Below are 16,383 nucleotides of genomic sequence, written 5' to 3' on the forward strand. Positions count from 1 at the left end.
CGCTCTTCTCGCCGCTCCTCACACCGCGTATCGCCGCTCCTCTTGCCGCTCCTCTTGCCGCTCCTCTCGCCGCTCCTCACACCGCGTATCGCTGCTCCTCTCCGCGCCTGTGCTACCGGCGGAGATATAAAGTGGATTAAAAAGCCGGTGTAACGCGGTGGGATTACCTTCTCTACTCTGCTGTGCTGCTGTGCTGCCGCCCGCTGAGGCCTGGTTCCACCTGCTCTGCTCTGCTGTGCTGCTATAGCTGAGGCCTGGTTCCACCTTGCTCCGGGAACAGCGTGGATACTGTTGTGCTGGACTGGGAGAATGGCGGGTGTCGTCCTGAACAATCTACTGGATTCGGGTATGTTCTGCCGCCCGCAGTGGACATCCCCTGTACAGTTTCGGAGGTGTTGTACAAACAATTGCTGGTTGCACTGTCGCGGACATTCATTTCGGAAAATGTTTGTCTTTCTCACATGCCTGCCACGATGGTCCTTCAGAATTGTTTTTTAAACTCTAATCTCACTTTCGCGAAGTTTACTGGTGACTCTAGAACAGCTGACAATGTATGTGTGTTGATTAAGAGGAAAAGGTGCTTGGTATTTTTATTGTTGTTACTATCAGGAAATGTACAGCCAAATCCAGGTCCACCGAGCAGTATTAGTCAAATAGCTACTCCTGCTGATCTTATATCTAGATCTGGGCTAGGTTTAATTCATTTAAATGTGCGTAGTCTGTTACCTAAATTAGATTTTGTCCGTATTTGGGCGAGTTCGACTGATGCTGATGTCATTGTCTTATCAGAAACGTGGCTAGATAAATCCATTTTGGCCTCTGACATTTACATAAATGGTTACAGTGTATATCGTACTGACCGGCCTAAAAAAGGTGGCGGCGTTGCCATTTATGTGAAAAATAAGTTTTGTGTAACTAATATGGTTTCCAAATCTGTTAGTAAACAGCTAGAATTTTTAGCTGTGAATATTGAGGTAACAAAGGGTCAACAGGTCATGGTGGTGGGCTGCTACAGGGCCCCTTCGGCTGTCAAGGACTCTTTATCGTCTTTGGCAAAACTGTTATCGCAACTTTCCTACAAGGAAATAGTGCTGCTTGGTGATTTTAATTGGGACTGGTTAACTTCTGTGTCAGAGGATTTTAAAAACCTGTGTACCTCATTGAATTTTACCCAGATTATAGACAGTCCTACTTGCCCAAATATTAAGTCCCCAAATAAATCCTCCTTAATTGATCTAATTTTAACAAATGTTCCACATAAATACTCATCTGTGGGAGTATTTGCTAATGATGTGAGTGACCACTGTGTTGTAGCCACAATTAGGGACACTAAGGTCCAAAAGGTTAAACCGCGTGTCATCACAAAGAGAGACAAAAAACACTTTGTGGAGCAGGGTTTTGTGCATGATCTGTTTGATTTTGATTGGGGTAACATCAATTTGTGTGCTGATGTAGAAACTGCATGGTCTTATTTTTATCTTGGTTTTATGAAAATTATAGATAGACATGCACCTCTGCGTAAATTTAGAGTGAAGGGACGAAACAATCCCTGGTTTTCTGCTGAGCTGTCCAGTCTCCTTCATGAGAGAAATAATGCTTGGGCTAAGGCTAGGAAATCAGGCTCAGAGGTAGAATGGCTACGTTTTAGGCAGCTAAGAAATAGCTTCACATCTCAAATAAAAAGTGCTAAATCAAAGTACTATTTGTCGGTTACCACAGAAAACCTGAATAACCCTAGGAAATTTTGGAAAGCCATAAAATTGATTTCCACTGGTGATATCCCAAATGAGCTACCTCCGTGCCTTACCACAGCATCTGGCATTATATCAGACAGGGCTACTATGCTAAATTGCTTTAATGAGCATTTTGTGTCTTGTGGCTCTCTGTTTGGCTGTGTGGCTCCTGTGAACGCTCCAATTCTTGACTCTGAACAATGTGGTCTGGAAAACCCTTTCAGTTTTACTCCTTTAACTGTTGGTATTGTTCATGAAGCATTATCCAAGTTAGATCCTAGGAAACCGGCTGGCCCGGACAACGTAGAACCTTTCTTTTTAAAGATAGCTGCAGATTTTATTGCTCCACCTTTTACTTCTCTTTTTAACCTCTCCCTCAGCACAAATACAATTCCAAAAGTATGGAAGTCTGCTTATGTCTTCCCTTTACTGAAAGGAGGGGAGGCAACTATTTTAAATAACTATAGGCCAATCTCTAAGTTGTCAGTTCTGGCTAAGGTTCTTGAACGCCTAGTGAGTGAACAAGTAAAGGAGTTTTTATGTATAAATGATATCCTGTCTAAACATCAGTCAGGATTCAGAAAGAAACACAGCACCATCACTGCCACGATGAAAGTGGTAAATGACATTACTACTATTTTAGATAATAAGCAGAGTTGTGCAGCTCTGTTTATTGACCTTTCCAAAGCGTTTGACACCGTTGATCATCGCATTTTAAAGCAGAGGCTACTCAGTATTGGCCTATCCAGCCTTGCAGTGGGGTGGTTTGTGAACTACCTCTCTGAAAGGTCCCAATGTGTTCATTTTGATGGACTATCTTCTGAATGGTTAAACATTTCTAATGGTGTACCACAAGGTTCTGTTTTAGGACCACTTTTATTCTCCATATATATTAACAGTTTAGGTGATAATGTGGATGAAGCTACTTTACATTTTTATGCGGATGATACTGTGATGTACTGTGCAGGTCCCTCCATTCAGGAGGCTGGTGTTAAATTACAGGCTGTTTTTAACACTATTCAGACTCAGCTCTCTGAATTAAAGCTTCTTTTAAATGTGGATAAAACCAAGCTAATGCTCTTTTCAAAAGCTAAAAAGACACCAGAGCCTGTTTTAGATATTGTAACTACGCAAGGAACAAAACTTGAAGTTGTTGCCTGTTACAAATACCTTGGTATCTGGCTTGATGATTGTCTCTCTTTTAAACTTCATGTCAATAACCTGCTTAAAAAACTGAGGGTTAGGCTAGGTTTCTTTTTCAGAAACAAGTCCTGTTTCTCGCTTGAGGCCAGGAAAAGGCTAGTCACTGTGACCTTTTTACCTGTGCTGGACTATGGTGATTTGTTGTATATGAATGCACCTGCCAATTACCTGAGCAAATTGGATGCTGCGTATCACAGTGCTCTGAGATTTGTCACAAGTTGTAAAGCGCTTACACATCACTGTACACTGTATACCAAGGCAGGTTTACCATCACTCTCTGTACGGAGGCTCAGTCATTGGTACACGTTTATCTATAAAACTTTGTTGGGTAAACTCCCGTATTATATCTGCTCTCTGATCTCACACAGAGTTGCAAGCAGCTATTGTCTGAGGTCACATGATGTAGTCTTGTTAGATGTGCCAAGAGCAAGGACTGTCTTCGGTAAGACAGCTTTTATGTGCGCAGCTCCACTTGCTTGGATCAATCTTCAGCAAGAATTGAAACTGAGCAATCTCATTCCTCTGCATGTTTTTAAAGCTAGGCAAAATGAAATGCTTGCTGATACAATGGGCACTTGTAAATATAATGTATAATGTCCTTTATTGTTTTATGTTTAATGTGGAATCTATATGCTGCAGGTCTCCCTTGAAAAAGAGATCTATGATCTCAATGGGACCAATCTGAATAAATAAAGGTTTGAAATTAAATGAAATTGAATAACATGTAATTTGTTTTGGCCACATTAAGGCATAATTTATTAACTGCAAACCAGTTACATAGTATTTTTAATTCTGCATTCACAATTTTAACAAGATCGCCAAGATTATGATGGGAGCAGAGAATTCAAAGTTCAGGTTCAGCCTCAATATATTTGGGGAGAATTAAAATGAGCTATCTTTATTTGTAGACAGCCAAGCCCCCTCCTGTGAGTGTTCGGTGAAGCATTATACTGTATGCTTACAAATCCAATGTAGGATATAAACACGACTAAACTGCAATGATAGCAAAGTTGTGGCTTGGGTTTTTGGTGTAATAAAGTCCAAATCATGGTTGGGCTGACAGCTGAGAAAATGCTGCATCTCTTGCATTTATTGACATAGAGGAGCCTTATTGTTTACCTTTTTTAATATCATTTTGTCATTTTCAATTGCTTGGTTTTTGTGAAATTAGCCTGTTTTCCTATTAAAGTGTAACAGATTGATGAATCTCTACAGATCATCTTAAAGCAGGGGTCTCAGACTCCATTTACCTGGGTGCCGCTGGACGTAGAGTCTGGGCACGTCTGGGCCGCTTCAAGTATTCCACAAAAAATGTATTAAAAAATACAACATTAACAGTTCTTCAACATCTTCTTAACATGAACGGTTCTTCACAACATAACTATTTACAGTTGCTCTTGCCTACTCCTTGCTGGTAGAGACCTGGCAGCGCTTCCTCTCACACAGCTGAGCCACATTTGGTTTGAGGGAGGAAGCAGTTGAAACCCTTAGTATGGCTTGAAGATGTTCATCAGTAAGTCTGGACCTGTACTTTGACTTATTGAAGTTCATGGTGGAGAAGAGCTGTTCACACATATATATGTGCTCCCAAAAAGGCACATGGTCCGCTTGAACATCCTGGAAAGCTCAGGGAAGGAGGGGGGCAATTCTCTCATGAACTGTCCAAGCTTGTCTGCTTTCCCATTCACTTCCCTGAACTTGGCTTTGAGCTCAGAATTGCACTGCAGGTCAATGAGCTCCATTTGAAGCACACCAGGGGCATTTTCCACATCAAAGGAGAAGGGGTCTGCAAACATTTGGAAAGTGGCTCTGTGTGTCTTGAAGTCTGCAAACCGCTGATCAAATTCCTCCTGTAGCTTCACAATGGCATCAACATACTTCTCACCACTGAATGCTGTGCCCCTGTCCATGAGAGCCTTGCATGCTGGGAAATGGCAGAGGTTTTTCTGAGGGAGCTGGGCTTTCCATAACACCAGTTTTGTAGAGAATGCTTTGACATTGTCATATGCTGCACTGCCAAGCTGACCCTGGCCCTGCAACTTCTTATTCAGTGCATTCAGCTCCTGCGTGATGTCAACAACAAAAGCTAAGTCCATGAGCCATTTGGGATCACTCAGCTCGGGAACAGCCATCCCACCCTTCTCCAGCATGAATACTTTCAGTTCTGTTCTCAACTCAAAAAACCTCTTCAGGACGTGTCCCCTGCTGAGCCAACGCACCTCTGTGAAGTAGAGCACATCCTCATATTCTGACTCAATTTCCTCCAAAAAAGCACGGAACTGGCGGTGCTTTAAGCCCCTGGATCTGATATGGTTGATGCATTTCACAACAACAGACATCACATTGTCAAACTTCAAGCATTTGCTGCAAAGGGCCTGCTGATGGATAATGCAGTGCAGAGCAATAGCCTCCTCCACACCCTCCTCCTCCAGTTTTCTTTGAACAAGTGCCACCAGCCCATTTTTCCTCCCTGTCATTGATGGCGCTCCGTCGGTCGTAATTCCAACAAACCTCTTCCATGGCAGACCAATATCCGCAATGGCATCACACAGTTGCTGGAATATCTCCTGAGCGGTGGTCTGGCCATTCATTGGTTTCACTGTAAGCAACTCCTCTGTCACTTCAAACTTGTCATCAACACCACGGACATACATTGCGAGCTGAGCCAACCCTGTCTCCTAAAAATTACGTTCCCACAGAACTAAACTGCATTCTCAATTACGTTTAGCAAGAAACGTATTTTCTCCCACGTTACGTTCGTTATGAACGTATCTCAAATACGTTTATTTTCTACATATCTTCTAGAAACATATTTTCTCCCACGTTACGTTTGTTATGAACGTATCTTAAATACGTTTATTTTCTACATATCTTTGCTATTTATTGTCTTGCTTATAATAATGATAATAGTCATTTATAAATATCATTTTAGAGCACATTTGAAATCAGTAGGCGAGGCTGTAATTTTGGCCGCTGTTACTCTCATGAGCGAGGCAGAAAATAATAGTTTTAACATGCCAAAAAGCTGCTCTGTCGTTTATTGCACCTCAAACATTAAAACAAATCCAGTTACGTGTTTCTGTACTTCCTCTAAGAAGAAAGGACAGTAACAGAAGATCTCTGTGACGCCAGATGTGGTGTTGTTAATGCGATATGATATCCGAAAAAAATTTCAGTTTAGGATGGCCGAAGACACTACACTACCCATAATCCCCAGCTATCGTTTGGGACTACAGTCCCGTTGACAAACCCCGTGATTAATCTTCAAGCTCTGTGATTGGATGTTGGAGTGGCAGTGCGCCAAGGTTACGCCGAGCGTCAAGCTCTTTGAAATAGAACGAAACCACGGCAGACTATTCAAAACTGGACTCGAACGCCCCCCGAGAACTACACATGCTGGCTATTGGGTTTCGCAACATGTTCTCTATGGCACGTCTCTACTGGGAATTGTAGTTTTAAAAGACGTTTTCGTTTTTCCAAAAATTAGAAGTTGACAGTATTAAACTGTGTACAGCCCTGGAGGTTTAGGCGATAGGAAACACATTGGTGTGTACACATTTAAAACATGTAATTACTACATGGGTGAAAATCGCTTGTATCCATAATGGGCAGCATTAATATATATTCTACTCCACTACAATTCAGAGGTTAACCTGGTATTTTTACTCCACTACATTTACTTTAGTAACTCTGCAGATTCTGATTAATGATGTGAAATATAAACAACCTTTAAAGCAGACTTTAGTTACACCTGAGTAAAATTCAGGGAAAGGTGATTGTCAAGTGCCAACAATCAGGCGAGATATTTGATAGTTGGTGCTTGAGAAGACTAAACATTTATCTGCAGATCTCTATAAAGTATATTAATTACTCGTTATTCTCTACTAATAGTTAATTACAAGACATCTATCAATATGTGTGTACCTCCACCATTAAACTGTCAAATTCTGCACATTTCTTATACTATCTACTACATACATAAGAGTATAATTAATGTGTATAATATCAGTTAAAATAAGTGCTTCAACATAGTTAACATTGCAGGAAAGCAATACATTAGACGTTAAGTACTTTCTCAGGCTTAATATTTATCTGTAGATAGATACCCCCAAAGCTTTTTTCTTATTTGAAAGAAGACCTTAACCTAAAGTATTATTTAATGTTTAAATAGAGGTTAATTAGTTTGTCTGTTTTGCACATCCTCCTATTAATATCTTTGTACATCGTGCACTAAACTGTTTTATTGTAGAGATCACTTACAGTATCTTCTTGATTTTTTATATTCTATATTTCTATCACAGACCTTCTACTTTCCCCCTATGAAAGTATGTACTCTTAATTTTTTTTTCATCAAATAACATTATTCAACAAAAAATAATTCAATAACGTGCTTTAACCACTAGGCGGTGCACACAAGGTACACACAGCATACTGATAATAACTGTGTATTAGGACACTTATGTATGTATAACATCTGAAGATGTGTAGTTGTATTCATGTTTTTACATAATTTTACAGGATATTGCTATACTATTTCTCATGCTTTACTTCTACACATTAATATCTGATTTGTAAAACATCACAGACAGAAAGGCATATCCGTCATTTAATGGTAAGCTATTGAAATTGTGATTCCATAGATGTGTCTCCCATCACCCAAATTCCCTGACTATTCTCTCAACTCAGTATTTACATTCTTATATTCAAAGAAAATCAGTCCTTTTCTATCAGTTGTGCACCGTTATGGTGTAAATGTAACCTATCCACCAATTGGATCAAATATAAAAGACAGCCGAATTAGTGTTGATACCGCAAGGAGACGTATTTTGTGAAAAGAAATGCAAGGTGTTGTTTAATTGTTGATATATTTATGATCCACGTCACATATTCAGTTTTGGCGGCAGTTCTCCTGTTTTTCCAGAAGTCTTCTCATCAGGGCTCTATAAATAAAGAACTACAGCAGATGTGTAATATTTAATGCAGCCGAACTGTGTATTACAATGCCGTTATGTGATGACTTCCAAAGAGAAAAGCAAGAACACTCTGAATAAAGTATTATTTCTTTTTTTTCTTGCGCCTAAACATCCAATCAACGAGCATCAAGCTGAGGATCTTGGGTAATCTAAAAAGCCCAAGATGATAGAATTAAACGAATAAATAAAAACAAGGATAATTGTGTGTTATTGTTGGGTAAATAAGGAAAAAAAGATTTTCAAAAATACAGATTTCAGTATTTTGAGGCTCTAAGCCCCATTTCTTTTCCTCACAGATGGGAAAAAAAGTCCGACATTATACGATTTAAAATAAAAACATAAAACACTGGCATGTAATTTACGTTGGAATAAATAGAATGATTTTGAATAATAGATGAGAGTAAAATCGACGTCACTTTACAGCCCCGCTCAGTTTTGGGGAAACCAACGCTGTCATTTGAACGGCGATCAAGCCTGAAGCCACAGAGATCTTCTGTTACTGTCCTTTCTTCTTAGAGGAAGTACAGAAACACGTAACTCTGGATTTGTTTTAATGTTTGAGGTGCAATAAAAAACACAGCTGCTTTTCGGCATTTTAAAATATTATTTTCTGCCTCGCTCATGAGAGTAACAGCTGGCGAAATTACAGCCTCGCCTACTGATTTCAAATGTGTGCTCTAAAATGATATTTATAAATGACTATTATCATTATTATAAGCAAGACAATAAATGGCAAAGATATGTAGAAAATAAACGTATTTAAGATACGTTCATAACAAACGTAACGTGGGAGAAAATATGCTTCTAGAAGATATGTAGAAAATAAACGTATTTGAGATACGTTCATAACGAACGTAACGTGGGAGTAAATATGTTTCTTGCTAAACGTAATTGAGAATGCAGTTTAGTTCTGTGGGAACGTAATTTTTAGGAGACAGGGTTGGCTGAGCGGTGTCAGTGATGTCCGTGCTCTCATCAAGAGCCACAGAGTATGCACAGAAAAGTTTGGCTTTGTCGCACAGCTGATCATATATGTCACTTGATAAGTCAGAAATGCGCTCTGCCACTGTGTTAGCTGACAGGCTAATGTTGTTAAACTGACCCTTCTTTTCCGGACAGACTATACTTGCAGCCTGCAACATGCACTTTTTTATAAACTCGCCTTCCGTAAACGGCTTTCCCGCCTTAGCAATCATCTCACTCACCACCAACCTGATCTCACCAGAATGCGTGACTCCACCACGACTCCTTAACACCACAATGCGTGGTGGAGTCACGAACTTTGTTACATTTGCATGTCGGCACCACGCAAACAACCCCAATGTAAAGTGAATGAGGCTCCTTTGTCGTGGTGCACACACGCATTTCTACAACGTGCATTGTGTGTAATGCAACTGTTAATTTTATTAAATTAGTTTGTTTTTAAGGAAGGCCAGAGCTTCAGCTGTGTCAAATAGATTGTTCCCTTTAGTTAACGTTATTTAAAAGATAATGATCATGTCTTGTATTACGAGCGTCCATTCCCATTGGATAACGGAGAATTTTACACCCGGAAGTAAGTAGCCTATTCTCCTTACTGTCGATTGATTTTACAGTGATATCTGCACTACTCATCGACTAAAAAACACCAAATTGTCCTTGTTAATTACACAACATTGATTGGTTTGAATTGTGTGCAATGCTTTTGTATTTTCCCCCTTCGATTCGGAGAAACAAATATTTTTTCGGAGTTTTTGGACGGCAGAAGACACTACACTACCCAGAATCCTCAGCTATCGTTTGGGACTACACCATGAACCCCGTGATCAGTCCTCAAGTTCTTTGATTGGTTGACCTCCAACCGTATTCCATATGAAAAAAAACGTTTCGTAAAAGAGAAAATCATACTTTATTCAGCAGTGCTTGCTTTACTCTTTGATAGTCATCACATGAATGCATTGTAATAAATGGTTTGGCTGCATTAAATATTACACATCTGTCTTAGTTCTTTATTTATCTACAGAGATCGGGCATCAGAATACACCGGAAACTATTCTTTTACCGTTCTGTTTTAATTTCACAATAAAGTTAGTAGTAATATTTTGTTTTGATATTATTGTTTTTTATTAACTACTAGACGACTGGGTCATGTTAAGACCATCTTTTTTTGGTTGCTATGGGTTTTTCCATCGCTTTTGTGTTACAAATATCAAAACAATAACAAAATAATATTCGTCGTAAACTAAACCGGAAACAGCAGTATATTTTATTTTGTTAACACTGTAAACTTGACAGCCTTTTAACCTATGCTTTTAACCCAAACCACCTACTGGTTAAAGCACGTTATTACACGTTTAGAGTAATTGCAATGCAGGAAGATTGTGTTGCTTTTTAATGACTGTTTAAAATGCCTTTTTCTTAATGTCTTTCAGTTTTGTAACGCACTTTTGAATGTGTTATATTTTATGAAAACATTCAAATATTAAGAGTACATACAAAATAGTGGGAAAGTAGAAGGTCAATTATATAAATATAGAATAGAAAATATCAAGAAGATACTCAAATGATATCTAGAGTAAAACAGTTTAGTGCCTGATAGGAGGATGTGCTAACTAATAAGGCTTTATTTAAAGAAATGTGCAGAATACGACAGTGTAATGGTGGAAGTATACACACATTGATAGATGTCTTGTAATGCACTGTTGATGAACCTGTGACCCAAGTTGTTCATTCATTGCATAACTACACTGTTGTGTATATGATATGTCAATAAACCTTAGAAAATCTTGAAATCTTGAAAGGGATGTGCAAAATAGCAATTATATACAGTCTTTAATGAACTATTAGAGAATAACGAGTAATGAATATGCTTTAAACGGATCTGCAGATAAATATTTAGTCTTCTCAAGCAACCAACTATCAAATATCTCGCCTGATTGTTGGCACTTGACAATCACCTTCACTGAATTTCATTCAGGTGTAACTAAAGTCTGATTTAAGGGTTGTTTATATTTCACATCATTAATCCAAATCTGTAAAGTAACTAAAATAAATGTAGTGGATTAAAAATACCAGGTTAACCTTAAAGAAAGCCCTCAGGATTATAAAAGACCACCAACACCCCAGCCACAAACGGTTCTGTCTGCTGCAGTCTGGCAGGCGGTACCACAGCATTCGGACTAAAACCACCAGACACAGAGACAGCTTCATCCCACAGGCCAGAAGACTATTAAACACCTGAACTTAGAAATAACATTCATCTGGCTGCTACTTAGAAATTATTTATCTAATATATCATATTCCAATCACTTGTATATAGACTCTTATTGCACTATTTCACTATTTTTTCTGTGCATCTGTTTTATTGCGTAGCACTGTTGGAGGAGCCTGTGACCTAAGGGGGGGAGGGGGGTAGGACACGTTCGATTCCTGTTTTGAATAGTGTGCCGTAGATGGGTTTCATTCCATTTCAAAGTCCTTTTGGATGCTCTGTGTAAACGTGCGCATCCAATCACAGAGGTTGAGGACTGATCACGGGGTTTGTCAAGCTAAGCACATGGTGTAGTCCCAAACGATAGCTGAGGATTCTGGGTAGTGTAGTGTCTTCTGCCGTCCAAAAACTCAGAAAATATATTTGTTTCTCCGAATCGAAGGGGGAAAATACAAAAGCATTGTACACAATTCAAACCAATCAATGTTGTGTAATTAACAAGGACAATTTGGTGTTTTTTAGTCGATGAGTAGTGCAGATATCACTGTAAAATCAATCGACAGTAAGGAGAATAGGCTACTTACTTCCGGGTGTAAAATTCTCCGTTATCCAATGGGAATGGACGCTCGTAATACAATACAGGGGACATGATCATTATCTTTTAAATAACGTTAACTGAAGGGAACAATCTATTTGACACAGCTGAAGCTCTGGCCTTCCTTAAAAACTAACTAATTTAATAAAAATAACAGTTGCATTACACACAATGCACGTTGTAGAAATGCGTGTGTGCACCACGACAAAGGAGCCTCATTCACTTTACATTGGGGTTGTTTGCGTGGTGCCGACACGCAAATGTAACAAAGTGCGTCACTCCACCACGCATTGTGGTGTTAAGGAGTCGTGGTGGAGTCACGCATTCTGGTGAGATCAGGTTGCTCACCACACTCATCCATACTCTGCATGTTTAGTTGAGTAGTGACGTTTGACGTTATACTCCTTGTATACAGCGATTTTCTCTGTGCATATAAGGCACGTTGCATTTCCCCTGTACTCGACAAAAAAATATTCAGTCTGCCACTTCTCCTGAAATCTTCTGTGGTCATCATCGACTTTTCTTTTCCCTGAAAGTTTTGATGTAGACATGACTGGGTGATATATTTTCCTTCCACTTTGTCACTTTTGGATCACTCGCTGCACACATTTGATTGACGTGGTGGAGTTCCCTCGGAGGGGGGAGGGGCGAGGGAACTGCGCGCAGCAGTTCCCTGCCAGCAGCGGGATCAATCCAAAAATGTAATTACAATTTGAAAGCGCAAACGTAAACGCGCGGACCAGATTAACACTATTACATGATATCAACAACGGGGCCATGAGAAACTGTCTCGCGGGCCTGGAGTCTGAGAAACCTGTCTTAAAGGCTTCGGAATCCCCCCCCATTGTAGTTAAAAAACTGTCAACTAGGGCCCCCAAACAGCATCTTGCATAGGGCCCCCAACAAGCTAGAAACGGCCCTGCACACACCTATCAATCCAACACACTCTCACTCCCTAAGCGTCCAATAGCGACGTTTGGTCAGTGTCCGTGGCGTCCAATTGTGACGCTCCTAGGCTCCTTCAGCGTCATAAAGGGACGCAAATAGCTTTCAACTGATTGCAATGTATTCCCATCTGCGTCGGGATTTGACGCTCATGGAAGCACGGCATTCGTTTATGCCGGCTGCCCTTAAAGGCAATGTGAGCATCCATTCCCATTGGATAACGGAGAATTTTACACCCGGAAGTAAGTACTGATTTTACAGTGATATCTGCACTACTCATCGACTAAAAAACACCAGATTATCCTTGTTAATTACACAACATTGATCGGTTTAAATTGTGTACAATGCTTTTGTATTTTTCCCCTTCGATTCGGAGAAACAAATATGTTTTCTGAGTAAAGGATGGCAGAAGACACTACACTACCCAGAATCCCCAGCTATCGTTTGGCCTACACCAGAGCCATTTAATAGAAGAGTTACGACATCTCCGTTCACTCCAATGGACCACTTTTTTACAGCAATGGCGGATCGTGGAGCCTCTCAATCGTTCCCCGGAAGTTAGCGCCAAGGCTGGCAGAGCTGTGGAGTTGCAGCATAATAGACCGTTCTTGACGGACTTTTAAAGGTAAGAAGAAGTTTAAAGATTTATATTGCGGATATTATCAGTACATCTGATTCTAATGAACATGTGTATTAAAGGATGTCAGTGGATTATCCCTAAATTAGTAGAATTAGGGAACGTTTACAGATAACAGATTAAGCTAGCATACCGAAGCAAGTTAGCAACACACGTTGAACAGCCTTTCAATTGTAAATTCCGTTCTCTTAATGTCATTTCGTCCAACATGTTGAATTAGAGAAGAGGGGCTTCTAAACGGGATTGTATGCGGGGGTGGAGGGAGTTAAATATTAGATAAATATAACTTTGGTGCGTTTAAGAGCGAGTGTTTTTAGCAGAGCCATATTGTGTCCTTGTGATTCTGTTGATTATTACCTGTCTGTATAATGTTGCAGCTGATTCTGGATTGATGGCAAAGGGAGAGGGACTTAAGTGAGAGTGAAAACACAAGGTACGTTTAATACTACTGTGTTATATAAGTAAGCAAACTAAACATGTATTCTATCACTGTATTATATAAGTAATCTTGTTAGTAACCTACTGTATGGCAGGTGGAGGGGCAGTGATGTTACAGGTGGAGGAGCAAAACTGCAAACTCACAAGACAGAGAAATCAAGGTGTGTTCTCCAGAGAAGAGGTTGATTTCACTTCAATTTTTTTATTTCATATTTAAAAAAAAAACTTGAGAACTGTAACCAAGACAACTGTAACATGAGTAGAGAGCCACCAAGGTTTTTCAAGTCCCTCTCTTACTCCATTTTGCCAACCCAAACTTCCAGGTACATGACGGGACACCTTGCTTGTTTTTGTTGTTTGCGCTCCTCTGGCTGGGTGCTGGCAGGTGGAGGGCAGTGATGTTACGGGTGGAGGGGCAGTGATGTTAGCTGGGTGCTGGCAGGTGGAAGAGCAATGTTTAGTCCAAATATTTCCATTGCAACGGCTAATGGAAATGATTGCAGCTGTGGATCTGTTTGGGGGTTGCTGGATGTGGTAGCTTGGCTGCTGTTGTTCCTTTTCACCTTTTTGGATTGGCTCTTGCTTCCAAAATGGCCATCTTTTAATTTGATTTTTTTTCTGTCATTTCTGATTTGTTTGGCCTCAATTCTCAGCCTCAGCCGTATGAATCTTCTAATGATTTGTGTCTCCTCATCCCTTCTTCCCTCAATCTTTGAGACTAATGTAAGTAGAAGACATGGCACTGTACATTTTCGAACATTTTAAATATTATACCACTTAAAAATAACAAATATTACTTTTGTTACTAAGAGTTCATACTTATTATACCTGTGTCACCTTTCACACTATAGCTGTGATCATGAGCGATGGGCTTTGTAGATACAGGTCCCGGGGTGAATCGTGGTGCAGGGACCCTTCTCTTTTTGACCACAGGGCGATGCACGGAGATGGTGGGTATAGCCTCTGCTCTCAGCCTAGTCTTGCCCTTTTTTGTCTTGACAAACGAGTGACTTGAGGTTACTTCACACACAGAACAACTCAGTTTTGTCTGCCCACATACATATTCCATAGTGGTTGAATACACAGTATTAGGAAACACTTTATACTTACTGGACATGTTATACTCATTATATACTGTATATAAAACATGACCAAGAATGTGAGACAACTTTATAGAAATTCATATCACATCTGTTACTGATGCCATTTGTCATACTTTGTTAAACTCACAAATAATAAAGTTCCATAACTTCAGTTGGGAACAAAGACCACACCTTATCTCCCCAAGGCCATTTCCCATCCAATAGGTGTGCTGTGTGTGTATAACCCTTTCTCCTGTCTGTTACTCCCTCTTTCAGCACAAGAACCAGAGGGGGATTCAATGGAGCCTGAATACCTGCACTGAGACCCTCACCCTGCACCCTGAGTCTCAACTCTGTTTTTCAAGCCTTTCCCTGTTTTTTTGTATTAAACAAAACATTAAGCTTTCCCAATGGTGTGGTTTTCGTTTTGTGAAAAAGTGCAAATGCAGTGTTTGTATATAATTACATCACATATTGTGTTGCTGTTGGTCGTGAAATTGCTCCTGCTGACTTGAGCCAGCCATTTTTTCCTCCGCTCTGTGTCAGTGGGGAAGCCGTACATTCGTACTCCTTTCTCTGAGCGATTTGAGCATCCCCAGGCAGCACAGCAAACCATGGTGGCGACTAGGAGGCAGCACAGCAAACCAGGACAACACGGAGGAAAAGGCACCGACAAACTGCATGATATGCTCTTCAATGTTTATTGAACTCCATGTATTTGCAATGGATGTTCCTAAAACAACACATTTATCATCATCATGCTGCTGCTGCTGCTGCTAGTCCTGCTGCTGCTGCTAGTCCTTTGATAGTCACCTGTCGGTCTCCTGTCCTTTCTGAAAGCCATAAAGATGACATTAGTCATTTAGATAACTTGTGTCCTCAATTACCAGGGGATTACTGAAACTACCATGAATTTAAGAAAATGGTAGAAATGAATCCAATCTGAATTTTAAAGCATTACTTTAGATCCCCTCCCTCTAAATGTATCAATAAACATTAGAAAGTGATGCTCCTGACTACCATACAAGTTTAAGAAGATAATATTGGTTTTAAAGAATTCAAAGCTATAAATAAACAGCAACAGGCTCTTTAACCAAGGCACTGTTAGTACCATGTAAACTAGTTGTTCCCACTAATCCTAATATTATCACTTAATATTAGCAAATTCTATTTTATTTTTTAAAACATATTGATGTAAATACATACACATATTGATTTGTCGTATAAATATTGCAAATCAAAAACTTTATTCACTAATAATTACCAAAAATCGTAGTTCTATCTCCTGTTATCAATGCATTCACATTGCCCGCCATGAACTTCCGGGGAACGATCCCTCGTCTACATGAACCACGTGACGATAACCGTTTTTGGACTTCCGGTGTCGTAACTCTTCTATTAAATAGCTCTGGCCTACACCATGTGCTCTGTTTGACAAACCCCGTTTTTTTGAGAAGGTCCTCGCTGCGGAACGCGGAATGGGGCGGGGTCGGATAAAAGGCGGGGTTGGATGTCCGACCCCGCCCAGAGAAGAGTTCCGACATCTCCGTTCACTCCAATGGACCAGTTTTGTACAGCAATGACGGA

The 16,383-nt window shown here is 40.0% G+C and overlaps 2 long non-coding RNA genes across 3 annotated transcripts in view; both read left to right on the plus strand.

Annotated features, from left to right (window-relative positions):
* LOC139435333 (uncharacterized) overlaps window positions 1–13,847 on the plus strand; it is a 131,049-nt gene extending 117,202 nt beyond the window's left edge. The window contains exons 2-4 of one of the 2 annotated variants that reach the window (XR_011644619.1): window positions 13,158–13,264; window positions 13,654–13,709; window positions 13,810–13,847. This is a non-coding gene — a long non-coding RNA (uncharacterized lncRNA). Of the gene's footprint in view, window positions 1–13,104; window positions 13,265–13,653; window positions 13,710–13,809 lie in introns of those variants that run through there. The other variant, XR_011644618.1, reaches the window with a different exon arrangement.
* Window positions 13,848–13,943: 96 nt separating this feature from the next.
* LOC139435334 (uncharacterized) lies at window positions 13,944–15,165 on the plus strand. Its single transcript, XR_011644620.1, has 3 exons — window positions 13,944–14,437; window positions 14,566–14,664; window positions 15,073–15,165. It is a non-coding gene; the product is annotated as an uncharacterized lncRNA (long non-coding RNA).
* The last annotated feature ends 1,218 nt before the right edge of the window (window positions 15,166–16,383 follow it).

This window comes from Pseudochaenichthys georgianus, chromosome 16, assembly GCF_902827115.2.
Source record: "Pseudochaenichthys georgianus chromosome 16, fPseGeo1.2, whole genome shotgun sequence".
In the NCBI taxonomy this organism is placed as follows: Eukaryota; Metazoa; Chordata; class Actinopteri; order Perciformes; family Channichthyidae; genus Pseudochaenichthys; species Pseudochaenichthys georgianus.